This window comes from Lissotriton helveticus, chromosome 7 (assembly GCF_964261635.1).
Source record: "Lissotriton helveticus chromosome 7, aLisHel1.1, whole genome shotgun sequence".
Lineage (NCBI taxonomy): Eukaryota > Metazoa > Chordata > Amphibia > Caudata > Salamandridae > Lissotriton > Lissotriton helveticus.
In genome coordinates this window covers 423,281,190-423,299,048 of record NC_136068.1, presented here as the reverse complement: position 1 = coordinate 423,299,048, position 17,859 = coordinate 423,281,190, and the positions used below count along the sequence as shown (strand labels likewise).

At 46.3% G+C, this 17,859-nt stretch overlaps 1 protein-coding gene across 3 annotated transcripts in view; it reads right to left on the bottom strand.

Annotated features, from left to right (window-relative positions):
- RALGAPB (Ral GTPase activating protein non-catalytic subunit beta) overlaps window positions 1-17,859 on the bottom strand; it is a 2,268,266-nt gene that overhangs the window by 1,652,881 nt on the left and 597,526 nt on the right. The gene's annotated exons all lie outside the window — the stretch shown is intronic.

Below are 17,859 nucleotides of genomic sequence, written 5' to 3'. Positions count from 1 at the left end.
ATTTGAGATGAGCTTTCCTTCCTGTATGAGCATCTCTGCTGCCTCCTTATATTCATCTGGCAAGTGTTGTAACAGGTTCTCAAGTGTATCGTAATGGGCCCTGTCACATCTGGCTAGGAGTGCCTGAGTGTTAGAAATGCGCCAGATATTTGCCGCTTGAGCCGCCACCCTTTTCCCTGATGCTTCTAGCACTTTAGATTCTTTGTCAGGGGGAGGAGCATCACCAGTAGTTTGAGAGTTTGCCCTCTTCCGGGCATTGGAAACAACCAGAGAGTCCAACGGCAACTGGCCCCTGATGTAGGTAGGATCCCCAGGCGCCGGCTTGTACTTCTTCTCAATCCTGGGGTTTATAACCCTGGCTCTTGTGGGCTCTTTAAAAATGTCTCCGGCATGTTTTAAGACACCCTTTAGCATTGGCAGAGTTTTTACAGTCCTCTCCGAGGTGGAAAAGGCATCAAACAAAAAGTCCACTTCAATCGGGTCAGCATGGAGCTGGACATCGTGATTTTTGGCTGCCCTCTCAATAAGCGCATTAAACGCCGCAGAGTCCTCAGTAGGCGATGTTTTTACGGTATACACCTGAGCGTCTGGGGCAGATTGTGGATCTCCTGGGTCAGCAGCATCTGCCCACGTGTCATGTTGATCTTCAGGATCAGTGTCGGCAGGGTAGTTGTACTCATCATAGTCACCTTCCCCAGCCTCCACATCCGAATAAGTGGGTGAGATAGGAGCAGTGTCCTGGCCACGTGGAGCTACCAGTTCGACAAGAACGGGTGATGTCGCGGAATCCTTCTTCTTCTTTAATGGAATTGTGTACGACTCCATAGGCTGTGCCGGGGCGATCTTTCGTTCGTAAATAGAAAGTCTCCCCGTGTCGGCGTCGATGAATTGTTCCGACCGCTCGTCAAGCGGGGGTTGTCGATGCTTTGCGCCCACAACCGCTGGTGTATGCTTGGGCGCCGTGGACACCTTTATAGACCCTTCGACGGCCGTCTTCGTGGCGAAGGCCTTCGGCACCACCTTTGGTGGCAGCATAAACTGAATGGGCGCCGGCGACTTTTGAGGTTTGGTGGCAGGCTTCGGCGTGGAAGTATCTTTTGAACCGACAGCGGAAGCCTTCTCCTTAATGCGTTTCAACGAGTCCGACACCTGCTTCGAGAAGGAGGCGGACGGCTGCGTCGACTTGACTGGGTCCTTCGAGCCACCGCCGGGCGCGGAGTCGAGGGCTGTACTGCTTTTGGCCTTGTCCGGCCGCCGCGCAGGATCGACAACTCTCGGAGTTCCGAGTCCTTTGTCTGTGTCGACGGTCCTTGTCGCCGATTTCTTCGGGTCGACACCCTTCAGCGACCCCACCGGGTCGATAACACTTTTAGGCTTTGTCGGCGCCGATAGGCCAGAGGACTTCGAGCCGACAAAAGCAACACGCACTTTCGATTTAGATGGCGCCTCTAGTGCTTTCGGTTGCGTAGACACCGATGCTTTCTCTTTCGGTTTCGATTTCACCACTTGTGGCTCCTTAGAAGTGTCCGAAGCCGGGCCTGGAGGCGAGGCTTTAGAACTTAGTGTAAGATCTTGGGTAAGGCCATGTGGCGATCCCTCGACCTGAGCCTTATGAATAGTTTAAACGTTTGGGCATAGCTCCTCGCTTGAGCTATCTTCCATGGCTCCATAGGCCTCATCGTCATCTCCTACCTCGTCGACGACTTCTTCAGTATCGAGCATTTCAACATCAGCGTCATAGCTGTAGTCGACCTCCGCTGCCGGAGTGGACATCGGCACTTGAACTTCCTGCTCGTCTGCCTCTTCTCCCTCGGTATCGAAAATGTTCACCGGGTCAGGTGCCGTCTGCTGGGCCTCCTGGCGCGCTGCGCGCCGAAGTCGAATCGTCTTCTTGGAGCGGAAACGAGAACAAGCCATACAGTTGGCTTCATCGTTATCCGGCAAAATAATGCTAAAGAGTACTCCCAAATGTAATTTTAGGTCTAGAGGAGGGAGAAAAAAACAACAATAAAGTACAAATACCTCTATTCTAACCTGTATGATTCTGTGCAATGAGTAAATCACAAGATATTACGCAGTGGACGCTAAATGCAGGAAAAAGTTTTTATTTTATTTAGTCATATTCTTCTTTACTTTTCCATTTTACTTTTTTGTTTTTTCATATTTTATACATATATTCTTGTATGAACAGATTTAATCAACATTTCATGAAGAACCCCATGTCATAAATATAAAAACATCTCTCTCATTCCATCATGCATACTACTACAATCACTACCTGGACTATTGAAAAACTAAGACTATTAAGTACAACAGAAATTTAACACAAAAACATCAAACAAAAAAAGAACTGCTGAGGGTCCCCTATAGATATATACAGCATCAAATTTTACATATTCTTTTCACTTCTTGTTTTTACATTGATCATTTTCATTTTTTTCCCCTTTTACATTCTTTTTTGCTTTTTATATAGGGGTCTCAGATGCGTACGGCCTACGTACGTTTCGGTGATTTAAGATATTTTTGTTCACCTTCCTCAGGGCCAACACGTGACTAAACAAACAATACACTTGTATTCACTCAGATTAAAACCTGGGGGGTTTTTGGTATCTAGAAAAAAGACACATTAAGTACAAAGTTAATTACAATACTGCTGTGTGTGTCAACTGCAACGCATTTATTAAAAAGTTATTTTTGTGCCATAGTGTGGTAGCCAGGCTAAATATGTAATGCCCGTGCTACTCTGTTTTAGAAACAGCAAGTGATGAGGTAGAAGACAACCAGAATGTTTAGTAGGTATATATGAAGAGGATGATTAGAAGAGAGTTTCAATTTGTGCCTCCACCAGATGAGAAACAGAGAACAGACCTAGTTGTAAGAGAACATGCACCCATGCTGTAGCCTCGTGTCATTAATAGTTGGGTTGGTTTAAGTTCATTATAGAGACACAGAAAAAATGTGCGAGCTAAAAAATATATATAATACCTTTGTGAGACTACAGGGATGGATATTTCAACAATCTTTTTATACGCTTCCCAGATATGGTATTCAGTGTAGTCTATTTACTACTAACAATTCAGATGCTCCCCCAAAAGATACATAGAGTTTTAATTAAATCTTGCAGATTGTCTTTCCTAGTTACTCCAATTGGAGGAGTCCAGCAAACACAAAGTATTGAAAATTCCTTAGAATTCCTTCTAGAACTCTATCCCTCTATCTATGGATGACTACGTCATACTTATAAGTAGGTAACATCGATATATGACCTACTAGTTTCTTCCCTCTCGGCAATTATAAATAATCTTTTTAAATCTTGTCATTGCTTTCTACCTATTGGTAGTAGACTACACTGAATACCATATCTGGTTGTCTTCTATCTCATCACTTGCTGTTTCTAAAACAGAGTAGCACGGGCATTCCATATTTAGCCTGGCTACCACACTATGGCACAAAAATAACTTTTTAATAAATGCGTTGCAGTGGACACACACAGCAGTATTGTAATTAACTTTGTACTTAATGTGTCTTTTTTCTAGATACCAAAGAACCCCCAGGTTTTAATTGAGTGAATACAAGTGTATTGTTTGTTTAGTCAACGTCTTCAACGCCTACAGGTTGTGCAAAATGCCGCGGCGCGCTTCGTTTTGGCCCTGCCATGGATGTCCTCCGCGACCTCGGCAAGGAAGAGTCTTCACTGGTTGCCTATCCCTTTCAGAGTCTCTTTTAAACTTCTCTGTCTTACTTATAGCGCCTTGAGGGCAGGCCCGACTGATGCCTTGGGTTCTTTGCTCTCTAGGTATGTGCCAACCAGATGTCTTCGCTCGTCAGAGCTTAACCAACTGGTAGTCCCACGCGCTAAGACGGTAAGATGGGGGAACAAGGCCTTTTCTATTCTGGCGCCTCAGCTCTGGAATACTCTTCCCTTGGAGATTAAACTACAGCCCTCTCTTGACCTTTTCAAGAAAGCTCTGAAAACTTGGTGTTTTTCCAAAGCATATCAGTGAGCTCGTGTCTCTGTCTGCCAGCAGCTAATCTTTTTGAGTTAGGCGCCTTGACGCCCAGTGGGCATAGTAGCGCGTGAATAAATCATATTTCATTCATTCATTCACGTGTTGGCCCTGAGGAAGGTGAACAAAAATATCTTAAATCACCGAAACGTACGTAGGCCGTACGCATCTGAGACCCCTATATAAAAAGCAAAAAAGAATGTAAAAGGGGAAAAAAATGAAAATGATCAATGTAAAAACAAGAAGTGAAAAGAATATGTAAAATTTGATGCTGTATATATCTATAGGGGACCCTCAGCAGTTCTTTTTTGTTAGATGTTTTTGTGTTAAATTTCTGTTGTACTTAATAGTCTTAGTTTTTCAATAGTCCAGGTAGTGATTGTAGTATTATGCATGATGGAATGAGAGAGATGTTTTTATATTTATGACATGGGGTTCTTCATGAAATGTTGATTAAATCTGTTCATACAAGAATATATGTATAAAATATGAAAAAACAAAAAAGTTAAATGGAAAAAGAATATGACTAAATAAAATAAAAACTTTTTCCTGCATTTAGCGTCCACTGCGTAATATCTTGTGATTTACTCATTGCACAGAATCATACAGGTTAGAATAGAGGTATTTGTACTTTATTGTTCATCGTGATCCGGCGACAGGCACTTGTTGCACACCGGGTGGACGTCGATGTGAGGATACTTCGAGTTGCACACGGGGCACCTTTTGAACGGGCTCCGTTCCATGATGTTTCGTCGAATAAGGCCTCTGGCGTTGATCGGGCCTTCAGCGCCTAAGAGCCACGCGACTCCTCTGGATGTCCGACTCGGGAACTGAGCTGGAACAGAACTGGGCACTGATCGCAAGACAATACCGACGATATAGGAAAGGCCTTCTGGCCAAAAAGAAAGTTCTCTATTGATTCCGAACTTGAGTGATCAAATATGCATCCGAACCCAATGGCGGAAAAAAACAATCTGGGGATGCAGTCGATGCCCATGCGCACTGTAGTCCAGGGGAGGACCCACCTATCTCGTGATACTTCGAAGACTCTTCCAGGACAACAATTTGCAATCATCCGGACCCAACACTAGGCGGCAATCTATGCACAAGATATGAATTCAGCAGCCCACATGCCTCGAACATCCCTATTTTTGATCTTTTAACCCTATCGAGGGGAACCGAGAATAAAGGTAACTTTTGGTATCCTCTGAGATAATTTTACGTGCACTTGTCCGCACTTCACGCTCCCTTCTTGAGGGAGTACTTTCCCTTTTCTTCTCTTCCTATTTTCATACACCTTTATTCCCCTCACTACACTATATATTTAACAAAAAATTGTGCGCTCCGTCCAGAGTGCTGGTCTGCATCTGGACGTCAGAGACGGCTCTATGATGAAGCATGATATTGCAAAGTGTGTGAGGGCAGTATTAAGAAAATTAATTATTTTCCCTTTTTGCCCTGCCCCTTGTCGTATGAGTTATAAATAGCTCATAATGAGAAGAGGAGAATAATAGATTTTTTTATTTTGCTCTTAGCTTGTTAGTTTTACTTAGTCCTTCTCCTTTTGGTGAGTTGGAAACTTAATCCTCCCTGGGTGACGGGCTTCGATATCTTCGCTCATGGGAATCTAGGGGAGCGATTTTTGCACAAGAATGAAAGCACATTTTGTGTATGTAGTCTAGGGTGAAGTCATGTGGATGCAGTGGGAGGTACTTTAAAATATATAAGACAAAGGGTAAGAAGTTTATCTCAAATGCACGTCATTTGCCAGAGCCATGAGATTTCTAAACTCCCCCACCTATAAAGGTCCTTGAATAGTGTTTGCAAAACCAGGGGCGGGGGGGATGCTGGCTCTATATAAATGTGTTTATGTCTGCGTTAGACGAATGGCTAGATATTTGAGGGGGTGTCTTCATCACACAAAGCTATTATGATGAAGCGCTGTGTGGACTTCCCGATGCTGCCCGGCTAAACTGATACCGTTTGACTTTGTTAGGTTTACTTTAAACCCAGAGGCATCACAGATGACATCCAGCTCCTATTTGAGAGCTGGTCGGTTAAAAAGCAAATAACATCGCCCAAGTACAAGGCCAGTTTAAACTCTTGAGTGTATACCATTGTACCCCGCAGGGCTGGGTTATGCTGTATCTTCTGTTTAAGGTGGTTCAATTGAGAGAGCTAACATTGATGAAGAAAGTGGGCACCCTTACATGTACTTTGGGTTAAATGTTTATTCGGCGACTGTTCCTCATTCATCTTTATCCTAGTCTTAGGCGATTTATAATTTGCCATAATCCATTTAGATTTTTTGGGGTGCAGTGATGTTCTTTGAGGGGTTTTGAACATAAATGCCCTTTGGACTTAATTAAAGGCCTTCTTCGCATCCATCGAGAGAAGGACCATTGATTGCTTTTGCTGTCCCACTGCCTCTATCAGGAGGGGCACTAGTCTTGTGTTGTCTCTAGCATATTGAGATTTTATGAACCCGCTCTGCTGCCGTAAAATCATCTTGGGCCAAATCTCTTGTAGTCTTGTCAGTAAAATTGCTGTGAACATTATTATGTCAGTGTTCAATAAAGTGATTGCTATATACGAGGAGCAGAATGTGGGATCTTTATCCTCTTTCACCATTAACGTTAGCCTGGATTCTAATATTGATTGTGTGACTGCCAGTATGAAAAATAGCATTAAAGACTGTGGCAATTGGCACCTCCAATAGATCATCAAGGCCTTGTAAAAAGATGCCGGGAAACCATCAGGCCCCCAGGGCTTTCTGGCCTGTGAGGGTTTTTTTGTGTTTAATACCACACCCTCAGATATATTCTCCTCCATTTCAAAACAATCTTCTCTCTGTAAATGGCACTTATATCCATCCATGAATTTAACCCTAGATATCAAATTAAGGCCTGTTATCCTAAACAGGGAGCTTGAGTATTGCATGAAAACAGAAAGTATGTCCTTGGCTTTAGTGTGAATCTTCCCTTCCTCATTTATATCGCATTGATTTGATTTTCGGTGTGAAGTTATTTGAGTTTGTCGGCTTTGTCGCAATCTCATTACTTCTGCTTGATGAACAAGAATTTCTTGGCCACCTCTTACATCACTACATGCTCAATCTCCTCACTCTTTCTTTCTTGAGAGCCCTATATGTTCTTGGGGAAGTGTCAATTTTGTGTTGAACATCAAGTCATTTCAATTCAGTCTCTAGGTCTCTTTTCTGCTTGCTGATTTGTTCAAATGTAGTAGCTCTCCCTGTATAACCGCATTGGCAGCATCCCAAAGTGTATTCCAACTGAATTCGGGTGTGGTGTTTTCATATAAGAAATTTGTTATGGCGTTAAGGATTTGAGGGAACCCTGTAGTCACACACTAAAGACCAAATTAAATCCTCCCTTCCCATGGGACATCCCTACCTTTCACCCGGGGGAAGCATGCAAGCTGGTCTCACTTCTGTTTTTATCTTTCTTAGCACGGGACCCCACTTAGTTATAGAAGTGCCTCCCTGTCTCCATGTGTAGGCCCTATCTTTATCAAACGTAGGTTTTAAAGAGCGAGGACTGCCAATGATGAAGCAGGACACCAGGTGGTGTGCGAGGACAGTCCTTACATTTTTTTATATATGCCCAACACCACATAATTTGTCGGCATAGTGTACTTCATATCTCACTAAGGATCAGACACCTAGTCAGGGTAGCTTCTTGTTGTGTGATACAAGTGTACCCACTTGCCAGGCCTTAACCTTCCCTTTGCTTACATATCAGTCACCTCTAAGGTAGGCCCAAGCTACCTCTGCGGGAAGGGTGCAGCGTATGTGAAAGGTAGGACATGCCTTGGTGTGTGTGTGTGGCATGTCCTGATAGTGAATTACTGCCAATTTCGTTTTTCACTATTGCAAGGCTACCTGTCCTCATAGGACAGAATGGGGAGTTTGTTTCTAACATCTTATAAACATAACTCCCCCTGGGAACAAGGTAAAAAATATAGTTTAGTATGCCTGAACTCAGAATCTAAAGATGCATTGCTCAGTAAAGGTGATTTTTACATTCTGTGTTTGAAAATACCACTTTTAGGAAGTAGGTATTTTCTTGCTTAGCCATCCAGTATGCCTCTGCTGGGTTTGTGGATTGAATGTCTGGCTTTGGGATGACCGGGCTGGGAAGGAGCAGTGGCTCCAGAGGGTCTAGGTGGGTGAGGGATGGGCTAAATAGACCTGGGCTACATTTAGAGTAGGCGGAGGAGATTTCCCTTTTACCTGAATGGGCCTGGTCTGCCTCTGACAATCCTGTCTTTACCTCCTGCCATGAATCTGCACCAGAGAGGACAGAAATGGTTCTGGCTGGGCACAAACACACTGCCTCCATAGAACAAAGGATGTTCTGGTAAAAATATTGGGGCCCAGACTTGGGCAGTGAAAAGACTGGACTGAACTTTTTGCAACTTCTTTATTGAGTGTCTCAAAGGGCCTGAAATAGAGCTTGCCTCCTGTTCTGAAGTCTCAAAGTCTTCACCAACCTTTGGGTACCGCTTCTAGAACCGCTGTTTCAGCTGCCACAGAGAAGGGAAATGCAACCAACTCCGTCGCTGGCTCTGTGTCCTGACGGCACCACAGAGTCTGCATCTCGCACCACAACCCTGGTCCCACCGACGACGACAGGTGCCACCACAAACGAGCCGCTGCTTGCACCATGACCTGCGGGCACCGCACTGCCTCTCTTCACGTCGCCATCTGGGTCTCAACTGACACCACTGCTGCTGACTTCGACACCTGTGACCGCATCGTGGCTGGGGGCACTGCTCGTACGTTTCATGATGCACCGCCTCATTCCACACACCGCCTTCTGGGCTTACCAACGCCAGCTCCCGCTAACCGGCTCTGTCGCCTACACCGCAAACTGCCATCACTGCATCGAGCACCGTCTGGCCCTGCATCGTGGGCCTTGGATCACCAACGCCGTCTAGACGATTGTCACTGAGCTGCTGCCTGCACTGCATCGAGAGGACACTGCAAACTGCACCACTTCCATTTTGCAACGCAACCGCGACTGTTGTCACGACCGACTTGCACAGTGTCAGCAGCAATAAGAAAGGTACTGTTACTTAGTCTGTTCAAAGTTTTGCTGGCTTGTATGACACCGTCAGCTGGAACTGTGGCACTCTGTTTTCAGTATTGCGGTACACCCGGATTGAGCTACCGACTCACACAAACTGTTTTTTATGTATTCTTGCAAAGTAAACCTTTTTAAGTACTGTATTGTAATTCTTTTTATCCTTTTGGTCTTGTTTTAAGTTTATAAAATATTGGATATTTTTCTAAAACTGGTGGGGTATTCTTTTTTAGTGTTTTCACTGTATTACTGTTGTTTATGTGCAAATGCTTTACACACTGCTTCTAAAATAAGCCCAATTGCTTGTGCCAAGCTACCAAGGGGGTGAGTAGGGGTTATTTTAGGAATGTAACTCCCTTATCCTGACTAGAAGGAAGGGTTCCTACTAGGACAAAGATGCAAACCCTTGCCAACTAGAGTCACCCATTTCCAACATTGGTTGTCAGCGGTGAGGATAGTACTTGTGTTTGCATTTGACTTGCAGTGATTGGTGTGCACTACTACCATATCCCAGACCATTGCATACCACATACTGTTTTTAGTGATCTATTTTTGCCTTTCCATTGGCCTTAAACTTGAACTTTCCAGTTCAAGATGCCTGAATCAATTACATCATCAGCTGCATCCCTGGAAGTGGGCTTTCAGAAGGAGAGGTTAGAAACCTACAACGTGAAGAAATTGAAGGCGATCTGCAAAAACCTCAAAGTCCACATCAGGAGCCTCACCAGAAAAGAGGAGCTACAAAAGACACTGAGGGGGGGAAGGGGGTGTGGCTAGCAGCCAAACGAAATGGCCGCTGCCTAGAGAGGCTCCGAGATCAGCACGACATCCCCAACAATCCGTCGCATAATCCGTCTACAAAAAGCAACGTGTCATGCGTCGGAAGCAACGGGGCACCCTTTGATCCCTCTGCGAGCTCTGAGAAGTTGAAAACTGAGAACTTAAGTCGTGCCTGCGGGACGCGGCCTATACCACACTGTGGGCCGGGGCCTTGCATGGTGCTGGTGCCGAGCGGAGAAGAGAGCAGGACACCGTAACCCGCGGGCGGCGGCAAGGTACCCGCGCGCTGTGTGCAGCGACATAGACTGAATTGGGTTGGCCAACTGAGGGCCTAAACGTGGGGCGCAGTAGCAAACTGACAATCGGGATCCATGAGCGGTGATGATCTGAACCCTGCGGGCGGATCAGCGCCTCTGCAGCCGGATCGCCGATCAGAGGCGGCAGCGAGAGAGTGAGCGCTCTAAACGGTGCGACTAAAGAAGTGCCGCCTTTACAATTGACGGACCGCGGAGCACCTTAATCTACCGCAACTCGTCCTCGGGAGCACGCCTCGCTCCACAAAAGCAGCACTAGTGATATCGCGCTAAGCCGGGTAGAACCAAGACGACGCACTCCAGGACCCAGTGCAGTGTGAAGACCTTAGTGTGGTACCCCTGCATAGCAGTTGCCGGTGTAATCAGGCAGCCTGCAACACTAGAGGTGAGATAAGGAGAGCGCTGCAGCAACTGGTGCGTGTGATTGGTCACTGCCTTGGTTGAGTATGTGGAAATCCTCGTGGGCTTGGCTGACATTGTGAATTTGCTCGAAGCACTAACTAACGGCCCACTGCATAGGTGTTCCACTTGGTTCCGGACTCTGCAGGGGTACCAATCTCTACTGCCACAAGAGATCCGCAGCAGGAAACCCAAAAGGCCGCACATGGCTTGCCGTCACGCAGGCAGGCAGGCAGTGGCAATTACTGTCACACACCCGGAATACTCCTCGTGACGACCCTGCCGAGTGGCCATGATGGGGGCCGGGGCCAACGCACTGCGCAGCAATTAAAACTAGACTAGTATGCATACACTAAAGATCCGCAGGACCTGGCAGAACGGAACATCACACAAGAGAAGAGCCTAGCGCCCGAGGGCAGGCAGAGGTCACACTGTAAGATATCATGTCCGCCCTCAAAAAGATCCAAACTACAGTGGGGTCAATCTCCACGGACATCTCGGTCCTGCGAGTCAACTTCCAGAAAATGGCTGCAAGAGTGACAGACACGGCTGTCCTAGAACAACAAGTACGCCACCTGGAAAAAGAAAACAAGCTAATAGCGGCTAAGCTCGACGATCAGGAAGGCCGCTCCAGACGCAATAATGTTCGAATTATAGGTGTAACGGAGGGTAAAGTATTCCCTGCACTGGATTTATTTGTCGAAGATCTCATCAAGACCAAGCTTCAGCCTCGAGGGCTGTCAAGTTTCTTCTCAGAGGAAAGAGCCCACGGAGTACCGGGAGGCAGGCCTAGACTGTGGGCCCCCCCCCCCCAGACCAATCCTAGCCCGCATCACTAACTTTCGTGATTGTGCCACCATACTGCAAACGGCACTAGTGGCTCCTCCGCTGCGCCTAGAGAACTGTGTAGTTTCATTCTTCCCAGACTATACGGCAGCTGTTACTAAACGACTGAGTTTTCTGGAGGAAAACAAAGAACTCAGACACCGGGAACTCAATTACTCAATGCTCTTTCCTGGCAAAGTTGAGGGTAGAAGCGGACGTAAAACATGGTTCTTCGGGACGCCAGAGGAGGCCCATGACTGACTGGAGGGATGGCGGCAGGCCCCAGGTCCGCGAAGAACAAGCAAGAAACAACAACGGATATTGGATGTGGCATCGCAGGGCTCAAAAGAGACAGGCTCCACAGCAGATCTAATGCAGGTGGAGATGGAAAAAATAAGATACCTTGAGCTCCCGTACTCCAGGATTTAAACAAGATAGAGGCCACCAAGGAGAATGAATAGACATACAGCACCATTGAAACTAATGTACTGGACTGCCGTTCTTGGCCAGGTTCACTGTGAATTTTTGCCCCACCTGGCGTCTTAACCCTGCCACATTGCAATATATGCTGTGAGGGAACTAATTGAACAAATATGATATTGAAGGAGGGGATGGCTCGGGGTGATTGCCGGACTACTCTCCCCCCTCATGCAAGTACAAGTTATAGGGAATATGCACTCTACGAAGTTGTAGTGGCAGGTAGTTGTATGTCCGTCTTGCAGGGAGGGGGTTGGGCAAGGGGACCAGTTTAAGATTATGTTTATTTTGTTCAGACAGGTTCGCCTAATGCGGATTATGTTTTTACATAGTTTGTTCATGCCAACCACATCGCATTGCTCTCCATGCTCCATCATCGACTATACATTAACTGAAGCAAGGGGACATATCGACCGACCTCACACAAGCACAGCCCGTGACTTCTAATATGATGGGTCCCCATTTCGCCATCCTATCGTGGAAAGGAAATGGCCTATGTGACAAGATAAAGAGGGGGTTGGTATTACAATACCTTAAACGACAAGCTCCAGCTGTACCCCTCCTCCAAGAATCACACTTAATGTGCTCGGCCTGTCAAGCCCTAGATAAGTGGGGATTTAAAATGGTGGCACATTCGGAGTTCATTTCAGGTTTGCGGGGTATGGGGATTCTGGTTCGCAAAAACTTCCCACTTGTTATGAATGGGTCCTGGACGGACGATCAGGGACGATTCGCAGCTATCTCATGCCAATGGGAAGAGACGAGCATACAATTTAATTTCTGTATATATCCCACCTGCTCTGCAAAATCTAGCCCTCCCGGCCCTTGGTAACTTCCTGCTCATACTCCCGCAGGGTGAATTGATCATAGGGGTTGACTTTAATGCCAGGCTCGATGTTAAGCTTGATAGATAACCCCCCAGGGAATAAAGCGGGACTCACCTTCGCTTGGCTGAATTCTTTGACGTCTTTGGTCTTATAGACGTTTGGCGTTCATGCTTCCCACAGGAATGACAATACACCTTCTACTTGGGCGCACATAATAGCCTTTCCAGGACAGATTATATCCTTACTTTGGCAACTGGTTTGGAGAGAGTGTTGGAGATCTCACACCTTCCCAGAGGTATCTCCGATCACTCCCGTGTTATAATAAAATATACATCTCACATCCTGGGGAGGCGTCGCATATATCCCATATACCCCGGCTTCCCTGAAGGACCCCACTATTTGGAAAGGCTTAACCAAACCCACGAGGTAATACTTTACGAAAAATGAACACTCAGTAACCTCCCCGACAACCCTGTGGGAGGTGTATAAGGCAGTATTGCGCGACCACACAATTTCATTAATCACATCTCATAAATGTGATAAAGTACAACAGGTGCAGACCCTTGAACAGGCAGTGGGCCAAGCCGAAGACAAACCCTCCTCAGATCCCAGCAACACCACAACCCATAAGCGGAGTCTAGCAAAGCAAGAATAGAGGGACCTCATGTGGGAGGAGGCGAAAACCAAGGTCACCAAAATACAGCACACTATTTATGAAGTTGGAGATAAGGATGGCAAGCTTCTAGCTTGGTTAGACAAAAGGGAGCGAGCTAGTCGCTGGGTGGCACAACTGAATTCAGATACCGGGGTGGCCATTACAGACACGCAAAAGATAGTAAACACATTTGCAATTCATTATGAGACAATATATACTCATAAAGCTGTGACCAAGTTAGAGGAGAATCTTGCATTTCTTAAGGACATACAGATGCTCAGACTTGCACCTCATGAAGTTCAGGCCCTGGAGGCAGACTTGACATCCGACGAACTAACATTAGCCATAGGTGGGCTCCAGACGGGGAAAGATCTAAGCCCCAATGGCATTCCCATCAAACTCTACAAAAAAGCAGCCTGTTGAATCACGCCACACTTGCTCAAAATGTATGAGGCCAGTCTTGAAGCAGGAGCACTTCCCAGAGATCAGCGCACAGCAACAATCGTAGCAATCCCAAAACCCGGTAAACCACTGCATGAATGCTCATATTATCGACCAATCACGATGCTGAATGCAGAAGCCAAAATACTAGCAAAGGCTCTGGCCACTAGGCTCCAACCGTACCTTACAACACTAGTACACCCAGACCAATCCGGTTTTATGCCTATCCGGAATACGGCACTTAATCTGAGACGACTTTATAGTGTAATGGCCCGCATACCCACCATCCAGAAAAAGGCTGTCATACTCTCCTTGGACACATGTATGGCTATCAATCTAGTTGAATGGCCCTTCCTTTTTGCAGTTCTAAGACATTGGGGTTGTGGCTCCAAATGTTGCGCCTGGATTCAACTCCTCAATACAAAGCTTCTGGCACATGTGGTGGTAAATGGGCGAGTCTCTGCCGACTTTCCTCTAGGTCCTGGGACAAGACAAGGCTGTCCATTGTCTCCACTTCTGTTTGCCCTGGTATTGGAGACGCTGGCGGCCTGGATAAGGAGGGATCCAAGAATACGTGGGCTCAAGTGGATGGAGGGATGGGAGGATCGCATCTCCTCATATGCCGACTACATCTTACTATATATGGCATCCCCTAGAAGATCAATTATCGAGCTGTTCGATATCTGCGCGTCATATGGTAGAGTCTCAGGCTATACTATCAACTGGGCCAAGTCTGTCCTCTATGTATTTCATGGCCCACCTCCGTGACTACCGCAAGATTGCACGATACAGGTTGCAGACAGGGGGGGTACAAATATCTAGTACCAAATATTACTTGCCAACCCACACACTTCATCGAGAAAAACCTTTCAGAGCCCCTGAAAAGACTCCGTTGTGACGTTAAGCATTGGCACACCCTACCACTGACACTCTTGGGACGAGTCGCACTGTTAAAAATGATGGCACTCCCCAGGTTCCTATACGCCCTGCAAAACACTCCATTTCCGGTTCCTCACTCCTACTTCAAAGCGATCGAATCAGAAGTAAGTCATCTCCTCTGGGATGGAAAACCTGCCCGCATAGCCATGCAGAAATTGGTAAGGGGCTGGTATGACGGTGGAATTGCCCTACCAAATATCAAAACATACTACTGGGCCTCGCAGCTCATTGTGATAAATCAGTGGCTGCATGTCACACAAGAAGAACCGGCACTTCGCATGGATAGACACACAGTGCTGAAGGTGTTCTGGGAGCACTGTATAATAAATCCCGCAAAAATACACTATTAGGACCAACTGCACACACCATACACATTTGGTTCACTGCGCTCCATGCGTTTGGCTGGGAAGGGGTCGTAACACAACACACAACACTTTGGGACACAGGACGACTGGGTAGACTCCGTAATCGCAATGGCCTCACCCGATGGGACCTAGTAGGCATTTCAAAGGTAGGGGACCTGTGGAGAAAAGGTGAGGTCATTTCGTTCTCCAAACTCGAAGAGACATACAAGATGGCATCGACAAATGAATACCGCTACCTACAGATCAAACATGCGCTCACAAAAGCTATTCCACCAGGCACTGATCTCCCGAGACTTCACCGCTTGAGGACAGCCGATTGACAGAACACATGATTAAAAAAGCCATCTCCCTGACATATCGTAAAATCGTAAATAACCAACGAGACCCCACAAAAACTCTTTGTGAGAAATGGCAGGCCGAGCTGGGGTAGCTGGATGACACGGACTGGCAGGAGGTGCTCGCGTCCCCGCGCGAAGTGGCAATACCCTCCAAATTACAAGTAGTGCAACTCAAAATACTGACCCGAACATATTACACAAGGATGACATTGCATAAAATTGGAAGAACCAACACACCACTGTATCTGCGGGACACCAGCACTTTCTATCACACATTGTGGGAATGTCCCAAAATTATACACTACTGGAAGGCTGTCATGGATACAATCTCACAGGTTTGTGGATCTAGTGTCCCCCCAGAACCCAAGAGATGTCTCCTCAACATCTGGGAGCCGACCGACCTTAATCATGCAGCTCAAGATCCGGCGACTTTAGGTCTGATGCTGGCTAAAAGAAACATAGCTCAACACTGGGGAGCGCAGGCCGTTCCCACACATTGACAGTGGAGTAGAGATATGGATAGCGCAATGGTGGCAGAGAAAGTGGTCTTTGTCCATAGAGGGTGTCCCAAGAAATGGGCACAGGTGTGGGGGAAGTGGAATGCATTTAGAGGGAATATATGTACCCCGCCGCTTCAAGAGTCCGACCCGGAGCTGAGCGAATAATAGACATAGTCAGAGTTGTTTTGGGATAGTTGCATTAATGTGGTCATAAGATGGGGACATGTGCGGGATAACATGCGATCCATAACTTATAAAGGCGTTATTTAAGGGTTGACACAACTATGTAATCTGTACGCACCTACAATTCCAGATTTCTGTAGTCAGTACGAATTTATGTAAAAGGACAATAACAATGTTTAGAAAAGACGCTGAGTGCCTGGTTAGCAGCCTGACATGCTAGAGAGCTGCCTGGGGATCTTGTTATGGAGGCAGAGGAGCCTATGCCAAGAATGGGTGTGCTTTTGGGAGGGGGGGCACCCTCTAAACCGGACAGCAGTGGGCTTCCCCCACCGGAGCTGGAGGACAGGCAGGAAGCAAGGATAGTTGCTAAGGACCTGGAGAAGCTTAAGTTTGCCATGGAGGAGAAAAGGATGATGCTAGACCATGAGATCAGGATAACCGAGCTGGATTAGAGAAGTAGACCCAGCTCAGATGGTGGCAGCAATTCTTCAGGGCAGGCAGACAGAATTTTGCACATTCCCAAGAATGTAAGCAAGGAATTCAAGAAGGGGAATGTCATACAAAGGTGGGTTCAGGGTTATAAGGCATCTATACACATGAATGGGGTCCCTGAGAAGAATTGGGGGCAGGATTGTGGCCTCTTTTCCCAAAAGAAGCAAGGGATACTTTGATAGATTTGAGTAAGTGTAGGAAGCTGGCACTGTATATACTATACCAAAGTGAGGTATAGTGTGCACAGAGACCAGTAGAACTCCAATTGTAGGCAGAGGTAAAGGTATATAGCACTTTACTCTCTATTTGTGATAGTGTGGTCGAGCAGTAAGGCTGTCAGAGGGTAGTGTTAAGCATTTGTTGTACACACTCAATCGGCAAATAATATCACACACTCAAAGACTGAACTTCTGAATTGGTTTCGTATAAAAATATTCTTTTTGTTATTTTTTTTTCTAGAACTAAGCAAGCCTGGCACAGGTAAGCAATACATATTTTACAGTAGTAATGTAGATTGTAAACCGTTTGAATTGCCATTGTATAGGCACTTTGATATGATTACAGAAGAGCTACTAGTAATGCAATGCTTTTGAAATACTGTACATATACTTTGTATTGGCTTCTTAGTAGAATGTCAAGTAGATTACTTTAAAGATTACTTTTCTTAAACAGTGCGGTATACCTGGATACTGCACCGGGACATTTCCTGTAAACAGGTAACTAAAAGCGTTTTTGTTATTTAGTTACAGTTTTAAAGGGTTTCTTAGATTTTCCAACTTCACACTTAAAAACATTTCACAGAAAAACAGTCAATGTTCTCCAATGGAAGAAAATAGGGGTTTTCTGGTCAAAGGTAAGTATTTGGTTGTGGGAGTTGGTATTCTGGGGGTAGACTCAGGGGTTCCCCAGGGATGTGGAGGTACTCTTGTTACACCCTCAGCGGCACTAGGGTGGCCGGTGCAGAGTGCTAAGGCCCAATGTAATCCAATGGAGGATAGAGGGCCTCCGGTTGGTGGCTGCTGACGAGGAGGCCACTGGGTTGTGGGAGCGAGGTCACTGGGTTATGGGAGCGAAGCTCCTCGACTTAAGCTCAGGGTAAATGGGGGTTTAAGCTAGCACAAAAGGTGCACTCTCAGGAGTAAGGGGGTGACCGGGTGCAGAGTGCTGTTTTGGCATCAGGAACCCTGTAGCTTTCAATGAGGAGTCTCTGGT